Genomic DNA, 24,368 nt, shown 5'->3' with positions numbered 1-24,368 from the left:
CCAGACATCTCCATATAAAGTAATCGCCAAAATAAAATTTAAAATAAAATGTAAAGCTCCCTTTTCCGCCCTCCCGCCATGCTCACATGCCAATGAAAATGCACATGTAGGTCCTGCACACATATGTAAATGTTGATCACACCACACATGTGAGGTATATCCGTGAACGTTGGAGTGAGAGCATTAACTCTACTACCAGATCTCCCTTTTTAACTTTTAATGGGTCACCTATGGATAATTGAATGTATCTTAGTTTTATGCCATTCCACAGGTTTACACAATTGTATTTGACATGTTAGGTATTAATTTACTGAGCATAACTTTATGTTTTACCAAAAAAATTGTATTATTTTGTGTTTGTGTATACTAGAATTCATTAAAGTGTATATTTTCCTGAAAATGTGTTTTAAAAACCACTGCGCAAATATAGTGTCATAGAAAATTGCAAAACAGCAATTTTATTTTTTTAAGTCTGCGGTTTCAGAAAATATGTTTAGGGGGTCAAAGACATTTTCTAGTAAAAAATGCAAATTTTTTACATGTGTCAGAATTTTGCTTCAGAATTGTCAGAATTGACAAAAAGTGAGTATCATATTCCTGAAAGCTGAAAAGTGGACTGCTATGGAAGAGGGTAAAATATTCCGGTACTGTGGTGGTTAATTGTCTTTGAAACTATTTTAATGTAACATTTAAATCTCAAAAGGCACTGTTGTATTTGCAAGACACAAGGTAGTAATTCATAGCCTTAATTGCTGTAACAGCTTGGTTTATTCAGAAAATAATTTACTTCTCTTTTCGCTACATGCTGCCATAACTGTATGAAAGTCTGGACCACTTTTCAAGGTCAGTAGTTTAGGTTAATGTTAATGGCCATCCCTGTTGTTGTGGCTAGATGCTGATGAAAGTTTATCACTCACTTTCTTTGAACTATTGCCACCAAACGTGGAACTTTTAATGCAATAGGATTTGTTTTCCTCTCCTGTTTCAGACATTCTATTGCTGCTAACTGTGAGAAAATAACAGCTCCTACTAGGCATTGATGTTGAAAAACGTCAGGCAGATATATTTAGTTGTCCTCATTAGAACCTAATTCCAGCCATGTTTTTCAGTCCTGGATAGAATGGGGAAGATTTCAATGCATGTATGTTTTTTTTATCTTTGTTGGTAAGGCCACTGGGGAGATTTGTCCTTACTTATTTTTCCTGTTATGCCCATAAACAAAATAAAGGGATGCATAGTAGACACGTGTGATTAGTTTCGTAAGAATTACTGGTAGTCGATGGGAGATTCAGAATCAGACAAAATAAGAATGTTCGTTAATATCGTTTTTTATTGTCATAATAATTACAATTATTCATTTTGATAAAGTTTAAAACCCAGGAAGTCAGCACAGCACAGGGATGGTGAGAGCCCCTCATAATGAGCAGAGCAGGGGTAAAGCCCCAGGAGGAAGTCAGCACAGCACAGGGATGGTGAGAGCCCTTCATAATGAGCACAGCAAGGGTTACAGCCCCAGGAGGAAGTCAGCACAGCACATGGATGGTGGGAGCCCCTCATAATGAGCACAGCAAAGGGATGGTGGGAGCCCCTCATAATGAGCACAGCAAGGGGTACAGCACCAGGAGGAAGTCAGCACATCACAGGGATGATGGGAGCCCCAGGAGGAATTCAGCACAGCACAGGGATGGTGGGAGCCCCTCATAATGAGCATAATGAGTCAACGACTGCCATATTGAGAAAGGTATTGTAGCCTGGGCCGTTACTATTAGTTCATATTTCATCATTTGTGTTCGTTCAATTTGGATTAAATACACATTTTTGTTAGATTCGTTAACTTTTCATAACAATTACGAACATTTGTTATGATGAATTTAAAAAGCAAACCCAGGAAGTCAGCAGCACTGCTGACTTCCTGGGTTTGCTTTTTAAATTTATCATAACGAATGTTCGCAATTTTACGAAAAATTAACGAATCTAACAAAAATTTGTATTTCGGACGAATCCAAATTGAATTTCGGACACGAATTACAAAATACGAAAAAAACGCTAATACGGAACAAAACAAAACACATTTATTGATGGTGCCCATGGCTCCAAGAAGAGCATCATCCCCTCACTGTACCAATCATATTTTTATGTGTCCCCTTTACAGAGATTTCCCATCACTTCATCGTATTGCAAAAAGGGAGGAGTGAATGCCCCTAACATAGACAGAGACACGTCAAAAAACAAATAAAAGATCTTGGCTGGAGCCATGCCTTATGTTATCTGCAGGCTGAATATTGCTGACTCTTAATATGAAAGCGGAGTCATGAAAGTAATATGGTGGTTGTCATGTGATCTTTCTTTTAAAATGAGTACTGGTTATGCTATCTCTAAGCTGCTGCCATGATATAATGCATAGAATGCATTAAGGTTAAAATTCATGGGGGTTTACATCACCTTTTAAAGCTAGACAATTGGCATGACAACCAGGCAACTGCATTGCCAACAGGGGCAACAATGATTGTCCCTGTGTTCTCTTAAAAAGTCAACATTAAGTGACTGTACCTGGAGGCATTGCAGAATATTACTAGAAAAATAAATCTATTTGAATGTACCGTCAGATTTTTTAAACAAAATAGGTTATAAAAATTCAGTTATTTTTTTGCTAATTCACTCCTTTTATCTTTCAGTTAGCTACTGGCAAAATATATTTTATTCAAGTGATAAACCACAACTAAAACTGACCAAAAAAATAAAGGGTTTTGTGCAAAGGTTTGCTAATAACCACATATGAGAAAAGACCTAGTACCCACTGTGAACAATGTACTATTCAGTTGTTTCATGTCTCAAGTATAGACTGAGATTGTTAATCTTTGTTCTTTACTCTTTAGGTATCTACATTATTCTCTAAAGTACCTCTAAAATATCCCAATTGATATGAGGCACCTGAGACTATTTTCTGTAGTAATAGATATAGGAATTTGAATGAACTTTACAAAATACTATACTGAAACAGATAACTAGCAGCCAGGGAAGGGCTGGCAGCCTTAGGCCTGGGGGGCAAGTCTAGTCAAGTGGCCCATTGAACCATCAAATCTGCTCACCATCCATCCACACCACATTTTCCGCACAGAGAGAGAAGGAAGTTGCTCCACATTGCCACAGAGAGAGAGAGAGACCGCTTGACACTGCCTGCACAGAGAGAGAGAGAGACCGCTTTACACTGCCTTCACAGAGAGAGACTGCTTGACACTGCCTGCACAGAGAGAGAGACCGCTTGACACTGCCTGCAGAGAGAGAGAGAGACCGCTTGACACTGCCTGCATAGAGAAAGACTGCTTGACACTGCCTGCACAGAGAGAGAGACCGCTTGACACTGCCTGCAGAGAGAGAGAGACCACTTGACACTGCCTGCACAGAGAAAGGCTGCTTGACACTGCCTGCACAGAGAGAGAGAAAGGCTGCTTGACACTGCCTGCACAGAGAGAGAGACTGCTTGACACTGCCTGCACAGAGAGAGAGGTTGCTTGACACTACCTGCAAAGAGAGAGAAACAATTTAAAACTGCCTGCACAGAGAGAGAGACTGCTTGACACTGCCTGCACAGAGAGGCGGTCACTTTCTGTGGGGGCAGTGTAAAGCTGACACTCTCTGTGGGGGCAATCATTGTGGAGCAGTCTCTCAGAGAGAGAAACTGCATGATTACCCCCAGAGAGACTGAGAAAAAGAGCTTGCACATTCCCCACATCCAGTACACACACCAATGACACTGCAGAAAGTTGACTAAAGACTGTTCTGCCAAAATAAGTGCTACCTGTGGAGTCTGGAGCTTCTCTGGTGAGTGAGCATAACACCAAGCCAAGCAAAAAGAATAGCCAAGAGTCACAGCTAAACACGCAAGTCCTGCTGTCTCCCCGGCATGACCACCAGATTCTCCAGGCTTCAGGCACCTCCTGTGTCAATTGCAGGTAGTGAGAAAAGCACATGCAGGCACACGCTGGTGCCCTGGCCAGATTAACCACTTGCCGACCGCGCTATAGCAAAAATACTGCTACAGCGCGGTCGAGTTACTGTGACAGGACGTCCCTGGGACGTCCTTGTGCACTTCCGCGTTTGCGCGTCCCCTGGGGCGCGCTCGCGGATGTGTCTGTGCTCGCCGGGTCTAGATCCGGCGCATCACGGATCACGGTAAATTGCCGCTGATCGCCGCCGTTTACCGCGTGATCGCTCCGTCAAATGATGGAGCGATCACTTGTAAACAAACCGGCGTCATTTGATGACGCCGGTTCCTCCCTCTCCTCTCTGTACCGTTCGTTACAGTGCGAGAGGAGAGGAGAGGGGGGGGGGAGCGGGTGTCAGCAGTGCTGTGGCTGGATCTGTGACAACTGCAGTCACAGATCCAGCCATCCATCCTAGCTCAGCTATCCCTGCGCAATACTCTGCAATACCCCATACTCTGCCATACCCCATACTCTGCCATACCCCATACTCTGCAATACCCCATACTCTGCCATACCCCATACTCTGCAATACCTCGTTACTCTGCAATACCCCATACTCTGCAATACCCCATACTCTGCCATACCCCATACTCTGCAATACCTCTTTACTCTGCCATACCCCATACTCTGCAATACCCCATACTCTGCCATACCCCATACTCTGCCATACCCCATACTCTGCCATACCCCATACTCTGCCATACCCCATACTCTGCAATACCTCGATACTCTGCAATACCCCGATACTCTGCAATACCTCGATACTCTGCAATACCCCGATACTCTGCAATACCTCATACTCTGCAATACCCCATACTCTGCAATACCTCGATACTCTGCAATACCCCGATACTCTGCCATACCCCATACTCTGCAATACCCCGATACTCTGCAATACCCCATACTCTGCAATACCCCATACTCTGCAATACCTCGATACTCTGCAATACCTCGATACTCTGCAATACCCCATACTCTGCAATACCCCATACTCTGCAATACCCCATACTCTGCAATACCCCGATACTCTGCAATACCTCGATACTCTGCAATACCCCATACTCTGCAATACCCCATACTCTGCAATACCCCGATACTCTGCAATACCCTGCGCAATACTCTGCAATACCCCAATACCCTGCGCGATACTCTGCAATACCCAAATACTCTGCAATACCCCCAATACTCCGCAATACCCCAATACTCTGCAAATACCCAAATACTCCGCAATACCCCAATACTCCGCATATATAATGTTTTGGGGTTCTATGTAATTTTCTAGTAAATAAATTGTGATTTTTCCATGTAGGAGAGAAATGTCAAAATTGGCCTGGGTGCTCCAGAACGCCTGATGGCGCTCCCTGCATGTTGGGCCTCTGTATGTGGCCACGCCGTGTAAAAGTTGCACACATGGGGTATCGCCATACTCGGGAGGAATAGCAGAATGTGTTTTGGGGTGTCATTCGTGGTATGCACATGCTGTGTGTGAGAAATAACCTGCGAATATGACAGAAACAAGTTTTTTTTTCTTTTTTTTACAGAATTTTCTGTCGTTTTTCTTTTATAGCGCAAAAAATAAAAAACCCAGAGGTGATCTAATACCACCAAAATAAAGCTCTATTTGTGTGAAAAAAAGGACAAAAATTTCAAATGGGTACAATGTTGTATGACTGAGTAATTGTCATTCAAATTGTGAGAGCACCGAAAGCTGAAAATTGGTCTGGTCAGGAAGGGGGTTTAAGTGCCCAGTGGTCAAGTGGTTAAGGGCATTGTGGGCCTGCAGTGGACCAGGTTTAGGAGTGGCAGGGATATGAGGTAAGTAATGTCATATAACAGCTCTCCTCTTAAGGCCGCGTACACACGGTCGGACAAAACCGATGAGAATTGACCGAGGTTCAGTTTCATCGGTCCAAACCGACCGTGTGTATAGCCCATCGGTCTGTTGTCCTTCTGTCCAAAATTTAAAAACTTGCTTTAAAATCGAACCGATGGACCGCTGACCGATCGGTCCAAACCCATGGTTAGTACACAAAAGCATCGGTTCAAAACCCGCGCATGCTCAGAATCAAGTCGATGCATGCTTGGAAGCATTGAACTTCGTTTTTTTCAGCACGTCATTGTGTTTTACGTCACCGCGTTCTGACCCTATCGGATTTTGAACTGATGGTGGCCACTTCAGCGGTGAACCGATGAAAATGGTCCGTCGGACTATTCTCATCGGATGGACCGGTCATGTGTACAAGGCCTCAATGGCCACCCTCCTGGGTTTCCAGGAGCCTGTGCTGGCTTGTTCCCAGGCTTGGCCACAGCCCCATAGGTGTAATGCTAGGGAAGACTGGCATTTGATTTACCAAGCTTCCTTAAGAGCCGTGTGTTGGTGTGTGCTCTTAGATGAAAGTTTTCAAGTCATCAGAATACAGTGATCACTTCCGGCAGCTATAGCAGCCAGCAGTGATTGCCAAAAAAAAGAGACACGCTGGTTGTACTGAAGTAAGTTGATAGATCGAATTCTGTACAACCAGTCTGCACATAGATATTTCAATACATCTATGGTCGCCTAAGTCCACCAGTCTCTGGGTTTAATAATATACTCAAATCTTCTGAAAGTGGTGCTCCACCTAGGTTTAGAAATTCACTTTGAACTCCATCTTATTTCCAGAACTCTCTTTAGGGTACTTTCACACTGAAGGCGCTTAACAGGCATTTTAGCGCTAAAATAGCGCCTGTAAACTGCCTCTCATGCCAGCCCAGTGTGAAAGCCTGAGTGCTTTCACATTGGGGCGGTGCGCTTGCAGGACGTTCTGAAAAGTCCTGCAAGCAGCATCTTTGTGGCAGTTTTGGAGCGCTGTATACACCACTCCAAAACCGTCCTGCCAATTGAAATGAAGGCAACATGGGGCAGTTTTAACCCGACGGTAAAGCGCCACTAAAACTTCCATGGCTTTACCGCTACCGCCCCAGTGTGAAAGTACCCTTAGGTATTCGATGTGCAAACAATAAGGTGAGAGCACATCTAATACCTACAGAGAGTAATGGAGATATGGAGTTCAAAGTGAGCCGTGCCATTACCTGGAGGGATTGGCATTTAGGGGATTAAAACAAGCAGGAAGGAAATGTAATATCAACTCACTGCCTGTTAAATGCCTCTGAAAAGTGACCTGAGCATGGATCACTTTTCAGAGGAGTGGCAGTGCCTGCTTCAAGTGAATACAAGCCTTTTGTGCTCACACCGGTGTGCTGCAGTTTGGCTGCAGTACGGGTGTAGTGGAGGGTTTTCTTAGCCGCAATGCCTCCGATTTTAGGTTGCACATTTTTGCTGCATTTTCTGAAAGTGCACCAAATATGCAGCCTGCAGGACATTCTGTGCACTTTCAGAACATGCAGTAAAATTGTGCAACCTCTATGGGACTAGGGGCAACATGCAGGAAGACTGCCAGCACTAAAGCCAAACCGCAGCATGCCAGTGTCAGCCTGCATCATAACACCTAGGAGGGCAAGGTAGTGTCACAGGCTGCTATAAAACAAATCTTGAGCTGCAGAGAGGGGGAGAGAGGAGAGGTTCACTTGGACAGTCCCAGCCTCCCAGGAGACTCACTGGATTCCAGACGACTGCTCAGATTGAACTTTCCCGCCCACACAACCTCTTCACAGACAGCACACGGGCTGCCCGGAGGTGTGGGTGGGGAAAGCAGGTCCAGCTTCTGCCAGCCATTCGTGTGGACGAGGGAGGGGCTGGGCCCTGTGACAGAGAAGACATCGCTGGCTCACATTACTGGATGGAGCTTCCGCACTCAGCCAGCTCAAGAACTGCGCATGTCCGGTTTTGAGCTGGTGATACAGCGGCCTTTGCACAGCCTATCAGAGCAGCCCAGGGGCAATTGCATGCCTGCCCCCCAGCCACCCCACCCCTGCTAGCAGCAAAGAAACACTTAGGGGTGTACTTATAAAAAAATGCACACTTATTTGTCCTGTGAAACTGTTTTATGTGTTAACATTGACAAAATTAAATGCTGCTAGGCTATTTTCTTTCCAGGTTGGATGTTCTTCTTTTATTGTGTGAATTAGGAAAAGGCCACATTATGTATCTGATGATCATAGAAAATAAATACTTATTTAATATGCTCATCGCCTTCATCCAGTGGCCTTATTGCAGTAGTTTTCTGATTTACGCTATTGTTTTTTTTTCTTTCACACAGAACAAATGTACATGAAGTTTCACAGGATGGATTGTAGTGTTCTGTCATGTCTGTTATTTTTTAACATTTTTGGTAAACACTTTGTCACTGAAATTTTTCAGAGAAAGTTTCTATACATGTCAAAATGTATGAATAATGATCAGAAGAACTAGACAACAAGTTCAAAAGATGGATGTTAGGTTTTTTCTTGCTCAACTCATCTCACTTAGATTACCTGAACTAAAAAAACAAAACAAACAGTGGGCCAAACAGTGAAATACATTTTTCAAAGGCATCATAATGTTTAGTGTGGGACAAATCTGCATAATAAAAAAAATGTAATTGCTTGAATTTACACGTGGCATTTCATTTTCATTATTTTGTCCCAGAGAAAGTGTCAATTAAACATTTCCTGAAGCATTCCTTATAGAGTCTGTAAAAGTCCACACACAGCCCAAGAACACCTGCCTGCTTTACCCTGACCTGCCTGCTTTACATTGTAAGATCAGAAATGTAGTGGTCTGGGAGAGTTTGAGACTTATGCCTCGTACACACGATCGGTTTTCCCGATGGGAAAACTGCCGTGTTTGCTTTTGGTCGGGAAAACCAGCCGTGTGTATGCTCCATAGCAGTTTTCCTGACAGGAAAACTGTGAGCAAAAAAATTTGAACTTGTTCTCTTTTTTTCCCACCGCGATTCTCTGTGTTTTTTTGTTCAGCAGTTTTCCTATGGGATACACACAGCCGGTTTTCCCAACCAAAGTTGTCATGGCAGTTTTCCTATCAGGAAAACCGGCCATGTGTACACGGGAAAAACAACCGAGCAGGTTCTCGGTTTTCCCGGCGGACTTTTGACCGCTGGGAAGACCGATCGTGTGTACAAGGCATTAGGCTACTCCAATTCAACGTTAGTAGAACTAAAAGAGCAACTTTGGACACATCATATGCATAACTTTTGTTTGTGCAATACAGCTTGGTTACACCACGCTGCTGTTCTGGAAATACCTTTGCAAATAACGTTTGCAAAACCGATCTGAAAAATGACAAAGAAAAAACGACTTCTACTTTAGGAAAGTCAGTATACAGCAATATTGATAAAAATAATAACATTACTTTATTTTTGGTAAGTAACATTGTTTTCTGTGCTGTATAAAGAGTTAAATGCTTAGCTATTTTAGTCTCATATCTCTTATTACTGTCAGTGGGGATTAACAGAAAAAACAGCTGACTCTGCTTTGCTCTCCATAAAGATCTTTGTCCTGGATTCATAAAACAGAGACTTTGCCTTTTAAGCTATTCATCCACAGACACAGTTTATTTTTTCAATAGAAAAAGGTGCTTAGCTCTAACTAAAACTAGTATAATAGCATTATCAGTTTTTATTCATAATGAACGGTAGTTAATATTGAAGTTAATCATAAATATCAAATTAACTTGACAGAGTATTTTTCTAGCAAGAACTGTTATTAAACCACATTAGATTCAATGAGGTCCATAAATGAATGTGCCATATTGTAATAGTTTAATCTATAATGCCACCAATAGTTCATCTCCGTGACCAAGTTATGCTTTTGATATAAAAGTGTCTATATAGCTTACAAATGGTTTATCTTCAGGCAAATGCGTTTTCTTTTCTTTTCCATAAATTCAATTATGTATACTTTTAGTTTATTAAATATATATATTAAATTTTTGGCTATTCTAAAATGACGAAAAGGGAAAAAACTGTGCTAAACTAAACAATATGTGAAAGCAGGCAGCACTCAAACAAACAAAGTAAATAAGGAATAGAGAACAATAGTGCAGCGCTGGAATGTGTTGTACACAATACTTATAGTGACATAAGATCTAAAATAGAATATGTATTAAATAGCGACTTAATGAATGTGAAGAAGTCCATATAAAGACCATACACCACAAAAATGTGATGCTGGATCAGTGAAATGATCACACAGACTGATGTGTGAAATAATAGTCCATAAAAAGAAGTAGCTCTCCAATTGTTGACATATGATGTTAAATTTCTGGTTGCCTGAAGGGATCACCAAGGCATCGAAGTATAGATAAAAGTATAATAAGGTACTCTTACCGTAGGGTGTGTTTTGCAACAGTAAGTCTCATACGCTTGAAGGTCTCGACGGACCTGGATCGCTGCAACAAAGGACTCCCCGGATGATGGTATGTACTTCAATCACTCAGGTAGGATGAATACCGAAAGAAACAGGAACCGGACGGATGAGCCTTCCAATGCAGGATACAAATCAAATGAAAAAATTCCAACAAGCTCACAGAGCAAAGGAAAAAAGAAGACCTTTTTTTCACAAATTAAGGGTGTGGCGATAGGGGCTAAATATGCCCCCAGCCTCGCTAATTTGTTCATGGCCCGGTGGGAGGAGGATGTCGTCTATGCCCTGAAGAGACCAGAATTGGTCTTATGGGCACGATACATAGACGACATCCTCTTCCTCTGGAAAGGCAATAGGGAGTCCTTAGACTCCTTTATGGCCTGCCTGAACAATAACGATCGTGGCATTATTTTTTCATACAAGGCCAGCCTTACGTCCATCCATTTTCTGGACCTAGAGATCTCAGCTATTGATGATCATTTTGAATTCAAAACTTATTTCAAACCTACTGACCGGAATGGATACATTCCGGTCGATAGTTGCCATCACCGCCAGTGGTTGGAGTCTGTTCCCTGAGGTAAATTTCTCCATCTCAGGAGAAATTGTACCAACGAGAGAGATTTTCAGTCCCAATGTGGTATCCTAAGAGGGAGGTTCTTGGACAAAGGGTATCAGCCCACTGCATTGGATGATGCCATTAATGCAGTTTCCACCAGCCGGGAGACCCACCCTTCTAGTTGATAAACCTCAAACTGGTAGAGATGATAGGTTTAAGTGGTCTTTTTTCACTGCATACTCCATCCAATATAACAACATCAAAAAGATCCTAAACAGGCATTGGAAGGTTCTAAGCAGTGACAGAATTCTTGGACCCTCTCTGCCTAAGAAAGCGGGAGTCATTTTCAGGGGAGCACGCTCTATCCAGGGTGATGTAGCTCCCAACACCATTAATCCTCCCAACAGGACCTTGTTTTTCCATGAAACCAAGGGTTACCATCCGTGTGTAAATGTAAATGTAATGTTGTGTTGCCAACATTCTGGGTAGACGTAGGACTGACACCTTTACTTCCACTATTACCAACCGGATGTATACCATGAAGCACTTCACCACTTGTTATACCAGCTTCATAGTTTACCTTATTATTTGTCCCTGTAAGCTGCAGTATGTGGGACACACCATTAGAAATGTTGTCATTAGAGTGAACGAACACTTGGCCAAAATTCATAAAGGTTGCCCTAAACACAAAGGCCCAGATTCACAAAGCACTTGCGCCGACATCGCGTAAGTACAAATGTGCACCGTCGTATCTGTGCGCCAGACCCACAAACTAAGATTCGCCTAAAAACAGGCTTCATTTCGCCGACGTAACTTGCCTACGCTGGCGTAGCGTGGGCGCATATTTAGGCTGGACGCATGTGGCTCTCCCATTGATTTTCTATTCAGATATGCAAATGAGGGAAATACGGCGATTCACGAACGTACGTACGCCGACGCAGGCTACGCGATGTGCGCGTAAGTTGTATGTCCAGCATAAAGTTAAGCCCCATAAAGGAGGTGTAATCCAGCAGCAGACATGCAAAGGTCTGCACCAGGGAACACAAGCCGGCGTATTTTATGTTGGACGTGTGTGTGGCTGGGCGTAGGTTACGTTCACGGCGTAGGCAGTGATCCGGCGTATTTTAGGCAGTTGTTCCGACGTGGTTGTTAGAATGCGCAGAGGGATGCGTCCTCGTCTCGACGCATGCGCAGTTGGTGATACGTATCTGGCGGGCGCTCGGCCCATCATTTGCATGGGGTCACGCCTCATTTGCATGGCTCACGCCCACTTCCACCTACGTTGACTTACGCCTTCAAAACCCAGCGCAGTTTTGGCAGCACTGGCTTTATGAATTCCATGCTTGCCTCGATGCGCTGCATCGGCATAGCGTATATTATTTGCGCTACGGCGGCGTAATGTGCGTCCGCTCTCTGTGAATCTGGGCCACAGAGCCTAGGCACTATTTAGAACACCATGATAAAGACCCTAGGGGCACCCAGTTCCAGGTCATTGACAAGTTTGTTCCTCATTGGAGGGGCGATTCCTGTCTGCGAGGGGTCTCCAGATTGGAGACGTATTGGATACATGAGCTCAGGTGTTGCTCACCCCATGGCATGAACGTTGAATGGGACATCAACTGTTTCAATAACAGGGCGTGAGTACCCTGGGCTCATGTTCCAATCTGTGGCCACACCACAGTTATTGGTCCACCAGTTTGTATCTGTATTGGTTCACATTAATTGGGGCCAATGTACAGTTTATTTAAAACTATTACTTTCCAGTGGCCATTTATGCTCATATTTATGTATATTGGTTATATATTCTGCTTTACACCACTAACAATGTGGATATTGGAATTTCTATTTTATTTTACTTTAATTTTTAAAAAAATTGTTTCTGGATATTACTAGCTTTGTCTCTGTGGCTGTTGCCTCCCCATCTGGGCGGGTCGGTTTACTTCACACACAGACATTGCATGATTTTTATATTATAGTTTCCTGTGGATTGGTTTATTTAGTTGGTTTGCCATTCTGCACATATATATATTGATTTTGTGGCCCCCAGCTATTTTTGCCCACTATTGATATGGAGCCTGTGGCCTTCATGTATGGGCATCTTTACAGGGGACGAGTCCGTCGGACTTGCTGAGGTTCGACCACATGACGTTGTCATGTTATTTTTCGATTGGCCCACATTCCGGGTTATGGGATTCGATGTGATTACCACATGGTCCCTTACACTGGATTGTCATTGGTCCATGTTCCGGTCTCTGAGTGTCGAATGGGTGGTCACATGGCCACCCATACCGGAGCGCGATTGGTCGGCGTTCAGGAGAGCGTGATTGGTCGGCGCTCCGGACTCCAGCGCCGTAACGTCACCGCAGATTATTTTCGGTGACTGTGGTGAGTCTGTAGTGAGGTGCGGGATGTGCACCATTCGTGGGGTCCTGGTTGGGGCTCAGTCAAGGGGCTCTTGTGGGGATCTCAGCCCATATGGTACCATACACCCTGCTAGTACCGTGATGCCAGTGATTGGCATCTCGGCGGTGATATATATACAGCATTGTGTGGCACATCCGGTGTATGAGGTGTCCCCAAGCACTATTCTCGAATGGTGTCACCTATACAGGGACCTATTTAGCATAAGGAGGCTTACTATATTACACCTGTAGTTCAGGATCACTGTGACCTTATTTAATACACACATGTGCCCATGAACATTTAGAGCCATTTGTAAACTATTGATTTTTATATTTTTGATGGTTTATTTGTGTATATACCGGGTGCAGCTGTGATGTGTGGAACATGCATTACATAATTTATTGCTTATTTGTGATTTGTTATACCATTTCCTGTTTCCGCCCCTGTTTGGGGCCGGCCTTGGTTTGGCACATGTATAAAAGGAAGCAGTATGGGGGTGCAGTAACATGCCCCTGTTGACGGCTCTCTAAGCCGAAACGCGCCAGGTTCCGCTTTACAGAGTCCCATACTGCTTTTATAATCTAAGTGATCACTTTTTATCTGTTCATTTTGTTACATAAATTTTAAATAAAAACCTGTCAGGCCTTGTACACATGACCGGATCTGTCCGCTGATACTTGTCCGCGGACCAGTTTCAGCAGACAAGTTCGGTCGTGTGTACGGCTGACCGGACAGGTTTCCAGTGGACATTTGTCCAGCCAACCGTTTTCAGCGGACAAAAATGTATATTGTGATTAGCATTTAGAATTTTAGATGGTGGGGTAGGGGAAACCAGTGAAGTGATTGGCAGAGAGGAGCAGTAGTCATGGATTGGTGTAACAGCTCTGGTGAACGGGAGTAAACCACAACTGCGGCTAGCAAGGATTTCAATGCACCTCTCTATGTGAGAATTCAGTATTGGACCCCAGGCGTCACTCCACGCAAACAGGAGTTTGGGGGTAATCTATATCATCTTTCTCTCACATAAAGAAAGGCGTTGATCTACTAAGGTTGGACGCATTACAACATGCAACCAGAGCTTAGCATTTAAAATTATAGCATACACTTAAGATTCCAATGCATTTCGATACGCAAGTGATTATCAGTACGGGTGTCATGGATATGCAATAATGTCTGGCAGCTTACCTTCTCCTCCATGTGTTCATTAGAGGCCTGACTCTCTTATCTGGCTGCCTTTTATCATCTCTCCTCCCTGTATGGCTCCACCCCAGGTCATCCCAGGAACTCTAAATTAACTAGTGCACTGCAGGTCTGCTTTTCTGATCAACGTTGTGTGTTAGCTTTGTGTTCCTGCTTTCCGTGTGCTACGTTAATATCTCTGTGTACTGACTTTGGCTTGTCTACGACTACTCCTGTTTGCCTGTGATCCTGACCCTTGTCCCGTCTGCTTGTTGCCCTGACCTCAGCTTACCCTTCACTATTCTGTCATGAGTGGCTGCTTCCCCTTTCTCCCTATGGAGCGTGACCTAGGGGACTCCAGGGGCCGCGACCTGGATCCAGTTGCAGCGAAGGCCATCCTCACCACTAGAGGCTCTGGTGAATACCAAACTGGATCTTAGACTCTGCGCCCTGGGGAATCTTTGGTTAGTTTCCTGTAGGATACCTGTTTGTGCCCCAGTGAACCTCTTCCCCATATTCATTCTGTGGTCCTTCTGCCGCAGTCTGCTATTGGGTACACTACCTCGTGGTGCATCCCTGCCTCCAACAGGGTGCACTTGTCATCTGACCACAGGTGACCTGACAACGGGACCCCAGACGTCACTTCACGCAAACAGGAGTTTGGGGGTTCTTTACATCATATCACTTAAACATATAGAAATGCATTAGGCCACTAAGGGAGTTGGTATGAAATACCATCAACACTTATGTCAAGCACGTAGTAAATTTATTTAAAGTTATTAAGACAACTAATAGTTGCATATGAGAGGCAAATATACCTCAGGTAATTTGAGAGTAGATGTCCCCTTAAGAGGTTCCTTAGCAAACAGTCATAGGTAAAACAGTCTATCCCAAGTAGTATGTTAATAGCTACAAGCCATAATAAATAACAGCAATTGTTTTAGTTGGAATATATGCAGCAGATCTTTCTATAGTACTACAAGTGAAACAATTGCTACTTATCCGTTTACAGGGCTCCAGTGTAGCAACAAGGGATTCCGTAGTGTAGGGTGTCAGCAAGGAAGGTCTTAGGGTTGTCCCCGGCAACGGCAGTCTGTTTCAGCAAATGTAGCAGCATTAATGCAGGAGTTGCAGGCTGGTCAGAGTTGCAGCATTGGGAACGATGGCACCATTGGTTGTAGCGTGGCCGAGTTACGGCTGACAATAATAGAATGGTGTGCAGTCAGCACACCGCTCTGGTTATAGCATAGAGGCAGGTGCAGTGCATAAACAAGGTTAAGGTGGCAGGATTTAGCCAGTGATTGGATATGGGGGCTGAAGGAGAGGTCAGAGTCAAGGATTAAACCCAGCACCCTGGCATGGTTGTGTTGTTAATATAAATGATTAGCATGATTCAGGTACTTTCCTACTGCCATTCTACTGACCCTTTATGGAGCAGTATGTGCTTGTGGAAAAAGTATATTAAGTCAAGAGTAAAGTGAGTAAAATTCCTGACATTACCACAGACACAGCATGTGCTTTAGGAAAAAAATAAAATTATATATATATATATATATATATATATATATATATATATATATATATATATATATATATATATATATATATATATATATATATATATATATATATATATATATATATATATATATATATATATATATTATTTATTTTTTCTGCATGGAAACAAAATAAATATGGGTTACATTCTTTGTGGAGCACAACATGTTATATATGTATATCAGTGACATTCCTATGGAAGACTACTTATTAGGGATGAGCCCGATGTTCGAGTCAAACAATTTGGGGTGTTCACAGCAAATTCAAAAGCTGCGGAACACCCTTTAAAAGTCTATGGGAGAAATCAAAAGTGCTCATTTTAAAGGCTTATATGGTGTTATCATAAAAAGTGTTTGGGGACCTGGGCCCTGCCCCAGGGGACAATGCACCATTTTTTTTAGGAGCAATGATTTTAATAATACTTAAAGTGAAACAATAAAAGTGAAATGTTCCTTTAAATTTCTTACCTGGGGGGGTGTCTATAGTATGCCTGTAAAGTGGCACATTTTCCCCATGTTTATAACAGTCCCTGCACAAAATGACATTTCTAAAGGGAAAAAAAGTAATTTAAAACTACTTGCGGCTATACATTACATTTTCATATGTAAATATAACTGTATTTATTGTTTAAAATATAACCTAAATGGCTGCAAAGATAGTCAAGGGTCAAGGCAGGCTGCAAGTGGGAGAGTAGTCTGGTCTAAGCAGGAGTCTAGAAAGGTGAGTAAGTAGTCAGATCCCAGCAGGATCAAGTCAAGTAAAATGGAAGTTTTCACCCAGTGATATGACTAGAAGCACAATTCCTGTATTAGAGTTACCCCAATCTGGATAAAAGAGCAACGTAGACACCTTTGGACAACAGCATTGTCAGTCTGGGTGGGGGAGAGTAATGTGAAATCTACTAGCAGATTTAGATTTACTGACAAATTGAAGCCAAACTCCAGCTTACATATTGTATGCAGTTACAGCAGCAGTTTTGATCCTTTTGGGATAAAGATTTTACATAAATAAAAGATGACCTTTGTACAGTAAGCACCTCTGTCAGTGTTACATGGTTTGTCTCAAGTCATAATATAACTGGGTACTAACATTTATAGGTAAAGTTGATCCAGGGAATATCCAATTGCCTCTTGGGGGATCAGGAAGGATTTTTTCCCCTGCTGTAACAGATTGGTGCATGTTTTGCTGTTTTTTTGCCTTCCTCTGGATCAACTGTGGGTAAAGGGTATATGTGATTGTATGATTTATTTATTTTTTGGTTGATGGACTAGATGGACTTTTTTCAACCTGACTAACTATGTAACTGCTACATCTACCAGACAGCTTGTTCTGTTGGAAAACAACAGACTTATTAGCAGGAACACCAGATGAAAGTAATAAAAAAAGCCTAAAAAAGAAAACAAATTCAGGTGCCACACCTAAAAATTGGTGAAATGCAATATAATAAATTTGCGTTTGTGTTTAATACTAGTTTACAAACTCTAGGTTTTAATGATTCAGAATATAAATGAGATGAGCTTCCTCTTTCAGTAGGTTGTGCCACTCTTCCAAGGCCACTTATAATTCGACCTATGCATAGACCGTGAAAGGTCATATGGGGATGTTTTGTATTAATAGCAAAGAGATAGTTGTAAATCAGATATTTAAACAATGCGCCCTATCAAGGCAGTTGGATTATAATAGAATATTGATTTTGATGCCCTCGTTTAGGCCTCCAGGTGATAAACTATCTAAAGTGTAGATCCAATAATTTTCTCTCTCACAAAACTGCTTGTAGCCTTCAATGGTGGGAAATGTATTGAGAATGGCCTCTATAACCCAAATGCGTAATCCTAGAGATGACTGTTTAAAAACTCTTTAAAATGTTGCAGGACACTGTTTGTCGGAACGCTTTTCCACAAAATTCTGATCCTCAACAAACTTTTCGTAAAAGGTTTGGTGAGCATCTAAATTTTGAGTAAAATCTATTATAATCCAACTGTCTAAATAGGGCGCGTTAATTAACCACTTTAGTACAGGGCATTTTCACCCCCTTCCTGTCCAGACCAATTTTCAGCTTTCAGCGCTGTTACACTTTGAATTACAATTGTGCGGTCATGCAACACTGTACCCATATGACATTTTTTTGTTCCCCCACAAATAGAGCTTTCTTTTGGTGGTATTTGATCGCCTCTGCGGTTTTTACTTTTTGCGCTATAAACAAAAAAGGGCGACAATTTTGAAAAAAACACACTATTTGTTACTTTTTGCTATAATAAATATCCCATTAAAAGAAAATCTGCAATTTAGGCCGATGTGTATTCTTCGACATATTTTTGGTAAAAAAAATCGCAATAAGCGTATATTGATTGGTTTGCGCAAAAGTTATAGCGTCTACAAAGTAGGGGATACATTTATGGCATTTTTATTGTTATTTTTTACTAGCAATGGCGGCGATCTGCAATTTTTATCGTGACTGCGATATTGCAGAGGACACTTCAGACACTTTTGACACTATTTTGGGACCATTCACATTTATACAGATTACTGTATAAATGGCAGGGAAGGGGTTAACACTAGGGGCGAGGAAGGGGTTAAATGTGTATCCTAGGAAGTGGTTCTAACTGTTGGGGGAGGGGACTCAAAAGGTGAGGAGAACAATCGGTGTTCCTCTGTACAAGGAACACACCATCGGTCTTCTCTCCTCTGACAGGACGTGGATCTGTGTGTTTGCATCGGGTGCCAAGTGACACGGCGCATGCGCGCGCCCCTTAGTGGATCGGGAAGTAAAAGATGTCATATGACGGCAGCCTGGAGGGACAAAGCGTTCCTGCTGCCGTCATATGACGGCAGCCCGGAGGGACAAAGAGTTCCTGATGCCGTCATATGACTATACGCGCTAGGGAAGTGGTTAAATATTACCTGATTTACAACTATCTCTTTGCTAATAATACAAAACATCCCCACATGAATTAATTTTAATTTGTGGTTTATTTAATTTTATCCATATGTGTCATTTTCATTCATCTTATATGTGACTTTGGGCAGATGTGTGTGTGTATGTGTGTGTGTGTATATATATATATATATATATATATATATATATATATATACAGTATACTGTGTATACATGTATGTGTGTATGTATATGCTTGTATGTATAGGTTTATGAGAATGCTCGTGTATATAGAGAGATATACATGTATATATGGAGATGTTTCATTGTTTTTATAATCAGTAAATAGTTCATTTATTTTAATTAACCTATAAACTTACTTGTTACTATATATACCAGTTATATACTGTATATGCACTGGTTTATAATATAATATATTTATTGAGTTTCCTAATCATAATTGTTTAATAATTATTTAATCATTTTTCCATAGACATGTTATTACAATCATGGTTCTACTAGTTTTCTGTTGTAAGTAATGTAGCTTCATATGTTAGCCAATTAGATGCTATAGTCGTTTGCCTTGCCACTGTATTGTGTTGGTTTCCATTGTTACCCATTGTGCAAGCTATTTAGTATGTCTTCCTTTATGGCAGTGTTTCTCAATTCCAGTCCTCAGGCCCCCCCAACAGGTCAGGTTTTCAGGATTTCCATTATTTTGCACAGGTGATTTGATCAGTTTCACTGCCTTAGTAATCACCACAGCTGTTTCATCTGAGGGAAATCCTGAAAACCTGACCTGTTGGGGGGGCCTGAGGACTGGAATTGAGAAACACTGCTTTATGGTATGTATAAACCCACTCAAAGATGGCCACCAGCAAAGCCTGAGGAAGGGGCACGCATGCTCTGAACGCGTGCACCGCCTGCTGACCTTGTACACGGAAGTCACATTGTTGCTGTGTACCCCTGATCTCCGATACAGCTATCCGAAAGAGCTGGGAGCCAGCAGTGCAGTCTGATCACAGACCTTTTCCATCAGCCAGTGACGCCAAGCATCATTCTGGGACAGTGTGGACGATAACTATATACACAATGCTGGAAAATATTGCTTGTTTGTGAGTTTCTATGTTCATTTTATCAATTAAATACTAAACTTGCTACACTTAGAAGGCACTGCTTTTTGCCCCTTTCTATGTTCCAGAGTCTCTTCTAACTTTTTGGCAGCCTTCCAAGGACAGCATATTATTTTCCCTACACAGACTTATAATTTATAAGGGCTTGTTTTATTGCCCAGTTCAGTAACCCACCCCATACCCATCTGTTAGTAATAGACAGCCATATCCAAAGTGCGCCATATCACCCCACTCTAAAGTATAGCGTTTTACTACAAGAACTACCATATTTTCCGGCGTATAAGATGACCTTTTACACCGGAATTACACAGCCAAAAACCGGAGGTCGTCTTATACGCCGGGTTAAGCAGCTGTTCGCTCGATTTCAGCCTGCCGGGCGCTCTGTAACTCTGTATTCTGTATTCTGTGCCGCTCAGCCAATCCTGATGCACGCTCTTGATGACAGAGCATGCTAAGCCTGCTTGGATTGGAGTAATAACCTCTGCCAATCCAAGCAGGCTTAGCATGCTCTGTCATCAACACAGTGCATCGGGATTGGCTGAGCGGCACATATACAGACAAAAAATACAAAAAAGGTACAGCGCTAAAAATATTGAGTGATAATAACAAAATAAAAAATCTTCTTCCACCAAAAAGGGACACCCAGGTAGTGAGATGTAGTCTCCTTACCGAATCCACTGACCGGTCAGTAAGGCACAGGGATGATTATAGTCTTCCCAATCAGACTTTCTCCGGCAGGTGAATGGAAAGGGCAGATCCTCAGCAACAGTCCCCAACACATGGAATAATATGGCTCATATATATTGGAAAAATTAACAAAAACACTCCATAGTGAAGTACTGCAAAGATCGCGGGTTTAATAAAGGTTGGGTTGCACTTACAGTCAAGATGAATTAAAACGGCATGGGATAGACAGAAAGTGGCGTTCCTACGCGTTCCTATGCACGTTTTCGTCGTAAATGACATCGTCGGAGATAGGCCTATCCCCGACGATATCATTTACGATGAAACGTGCATAGGAACGGCCGGATTTTGCGTGGAACGTCATCACGCTCACGAGGAGATACACACACACACAGAGACCAGCTGGCAGGACTGGATCGGATCAAAACGCCACTTTCTGTCTATCCCATGCCGTTTTAATTCATCTTAACTGTAAGTGCAACCCAACCTTTATTAAACCTGCGATCTTTGCAGTACTCCACTATGGAGTGTTTTTGTTCATTTTTCCAATATATATGAGCCATATTATTCCATGTGTTGGGGACTGTTTCTGAGGATCTGCCCTTTCCATTCACCTGCCGGAGAAAGTCTGATTGGGAAGACTATAATCATCCCTGTGCCTTACTGACCGCTGATATAGCGGTCAGTGGATTCGGTAAGGAGACTACAGTAGGTGCACGCGATATTGTGTCAATCTCGCTCCCTTTCTCGGCGAGATTGACCACCTACGAGCCCCATCGCGGGAGCCAGCGCCGAGCTGGCTTGCCGCGATAGAGACAAAGCCGTCATAGAAGCGACGGGAGATCCGACTTGGATTCCCGCCAATTCTACACGTGTGCAGCGTTTGTTATGAATCCTGAGGGGGAAGTCCCCGCCGGATTTTAAATAAAAATCCGGCATGGGTTCCCCCCTCAGGAGCATACCGGGCCCTTAGGTCTGTTATGGGTTGTAAGGAGAGCCCCCCTACGCCGAAAAAACGGCGTAGGGGGTCCCCCTACAATCCATACCAGACCCGTATCCAAAGCACGCTACCCGGCCGGCCAGGAAAGGAGTGGGGACGAGCGAGCGCCCCCCCTCCTGAGCCGTACCAGGCTGCATGCCCTCAACATGGGGGGGTTGGGTGCTCTGGGGCAGGGGGGCGCCCCAGAGTGGGTAGGTATCACATGGGTAGGTATAGAGCATGATGGGACTGTGAGGCCTATATAGGTCCGATGCAAGCCGCGCACCCGTCATTTCAGCGAGAAGAGCCGGCGTGTCAACATCGGGAGAAGAGAAGAAGATGACGTCACAGCCCGGAAGAAGAAGAATACGTCACAGCACGGAAGAAGAAGATAGACGTTCAGCGCTGAAGGAGAAGGCACCGGACAGCTGGAGGAAGAACCGGGGTGCGCCGAGTCAACAGCGGAGAGCGGCGAACATAGCAGAAGACCCCCGGAGAGTGAAGAAGACCCCCCGGATAGCCGAAGAAGACCCCCCCGGATAGCGGAAGAAGAAGCACACCACCCCCCGCCGAAGACGTCGGAGGAAACCCGCCGAGGAGTGGGCTCTTTTATAAAAGCGACCCCCCCGGCGGTGGAAGAGAACCGGACGGCGGCGAAGAGCGGCCCCCACCCGAAGACGTCAAAGAAGAAGCCCCCCCTGGTAAAAAGAGCTAAAGAAGACAGGGGGCGGCCTCCGGAGCAGACTAATAAATTATTTTAAAAACTCTTGTGTTGTGTTTATTGACTTTAACATTTTTCCTCCAGGTGAATGGGTAGGGGTACGATGTACCCCATATCCATTCACTTAGGGTGGGGGGCCGGTATCTGGGGGCCCCCTTATTAAAGGGGGCTCCCAGATTCCGATAAGCCTTCCGCCCGCATACCTCGACAACCAACGGCCAGGGTTGTCGGGAAGGGGCCCTGTCCTCATCAACATGGGGACAGGGTGCTCTGGGGTGGGGGCCCCGCAGTGCGCCCCCCTGACCCAGAGCACCCAACCCCCCCATGTTGAGGGCATGCAGCCTGGTACGGCTCAGGAGGGGGGGGGGGCGCTCGCTCGTCCCCACTCCTTTCCTGGCCGGCCGGGTAGCGTGCTTTGGATACGGGTCTGGTATGGATTGTAGGGGGACCCCCTATGCCGTTTTTTCGGCGTAGGGGGGCTCTCCTTACAACCCATAACAGACCTAAGGGCCCGGTATGCTCCTGAGGGGGGGACCCATGCCGGATTTTTATTTAAAATCCGGCGGGGACTTCCCCCTCAGGATTCATAACAAACGCCGCACACGTGTAGAATTGGCGGGAATCCAAGTCGGATCTCCCGTCGCTTCTATGACGCGCTTGCTGGAATGTGCTGTCACCATTCAAGCGAGTGCGATATGTCGGCACCCTGTCGCCGAGAATCAGCGTGATGCTGTCGTGCTAAAAACACATTCTCGGCGGCAGGTACTGTACATCTCACTACCTGGGTGTCCCTTTTTGGTGGAAGAAGATTTTTTCAGTGCACCTCCCTTCTTTTTTCAAATTATTAACCACTTCACTACTTGGGACTTTTACATTGATATAATATTGGTTTCAAATGTTTATTTTATATCATCTTATTCACATTCTTTTGAATTTGTCACTATTTTTCACTTATTTGGTTATTATCACTCAATATTTTTAGCGCTGTACCTTTTTTGTGTTTTATGTCTTTTTTACTTTGGGTATCTTGAGTAATAGGTACTGGCGGCTTCTTTAATTAGGTTAATATATATTTATTCACGTGTTAGCGCAGTGTTTTTTCCCTAGGGAAAGAATCTCTTATATACATATACAGACAACATTCAGCACCCGGCGGCGGCATTTTAGTTTTTAAAAGGCATTACATACAGCCTTACAAAGCACCCCGGCGGTGGCGGTGGCGGCCTCTTCGTTTTAAAATAATTACTACCGCATAAGGGGGTCGTCTAATACGGTGAGTAGATCACAAAACCACTTTTTTTAGCAGTATATTAGGGGGTTGTCTTATATGCTGAGTCATCTTTTACGCCGGCAAATACGGTAAAATACTTCAGAGGATACAACAGTAAAAAAAGTCATCAGTAGAACAGTTTTATTCAGGGATAGTAGCTGTAACTGGTAAATGTCTAACTCTTATTTTATCTGTGCAGATAGGGGAGTGCCAGGAATGTGTGTGCTATAGTGTGTAGTGGTTTAAGTATACAAAAATAAATAAATAAATAGAGAAGCAGCAAAAAAGTTTACAATTTAAAATATAACTAATAATTTTTGTTGCAGGTATATATTGATGTATACATCTGTGCGCATAGACAGGGCCCATAAGAAAATGTACCCCGGTAGTGCAATTAAAAGAACCCAAACATAGTTTGCTGCAGTAGATACACACTCAGCCACTAAAATTTCATATAAGCTTCATCATGATATCTCCAGGAAAGTTTATTTCTATTTTAATGGCTAGCTTTTTTAAAAAAAAACAGTTATGCCACATACACACAATCGGTTCATCCAATGAAAACAGACCGATGGATTTTTTCATCAGATATCCGATGAAGCTGACTTTCATCAGTCTTGCCTACACACCATCAGTTAAAAATCCGATCGTGTCCAACGCGGTGACGTAAAACACAACGACGTGCAGAGAAAAATGAAGTTCAATGCTTCCGAGCATGCGTC

Source organism: Rana temporaria, chromosome 2, assembly GCF_905171775.1.
Source record: "Rana temporaria chromosome 2, aRanTem1.1, whole genome shotgun sequence".
Lineage (NCBI taxonomy): Eukaryota > Metazoa > Chordata > Amphibia > Anura > Ranidae > Rana > Rana temporaria.
This window is presented reverse-complemented; position numbering follows the sequence as displayed.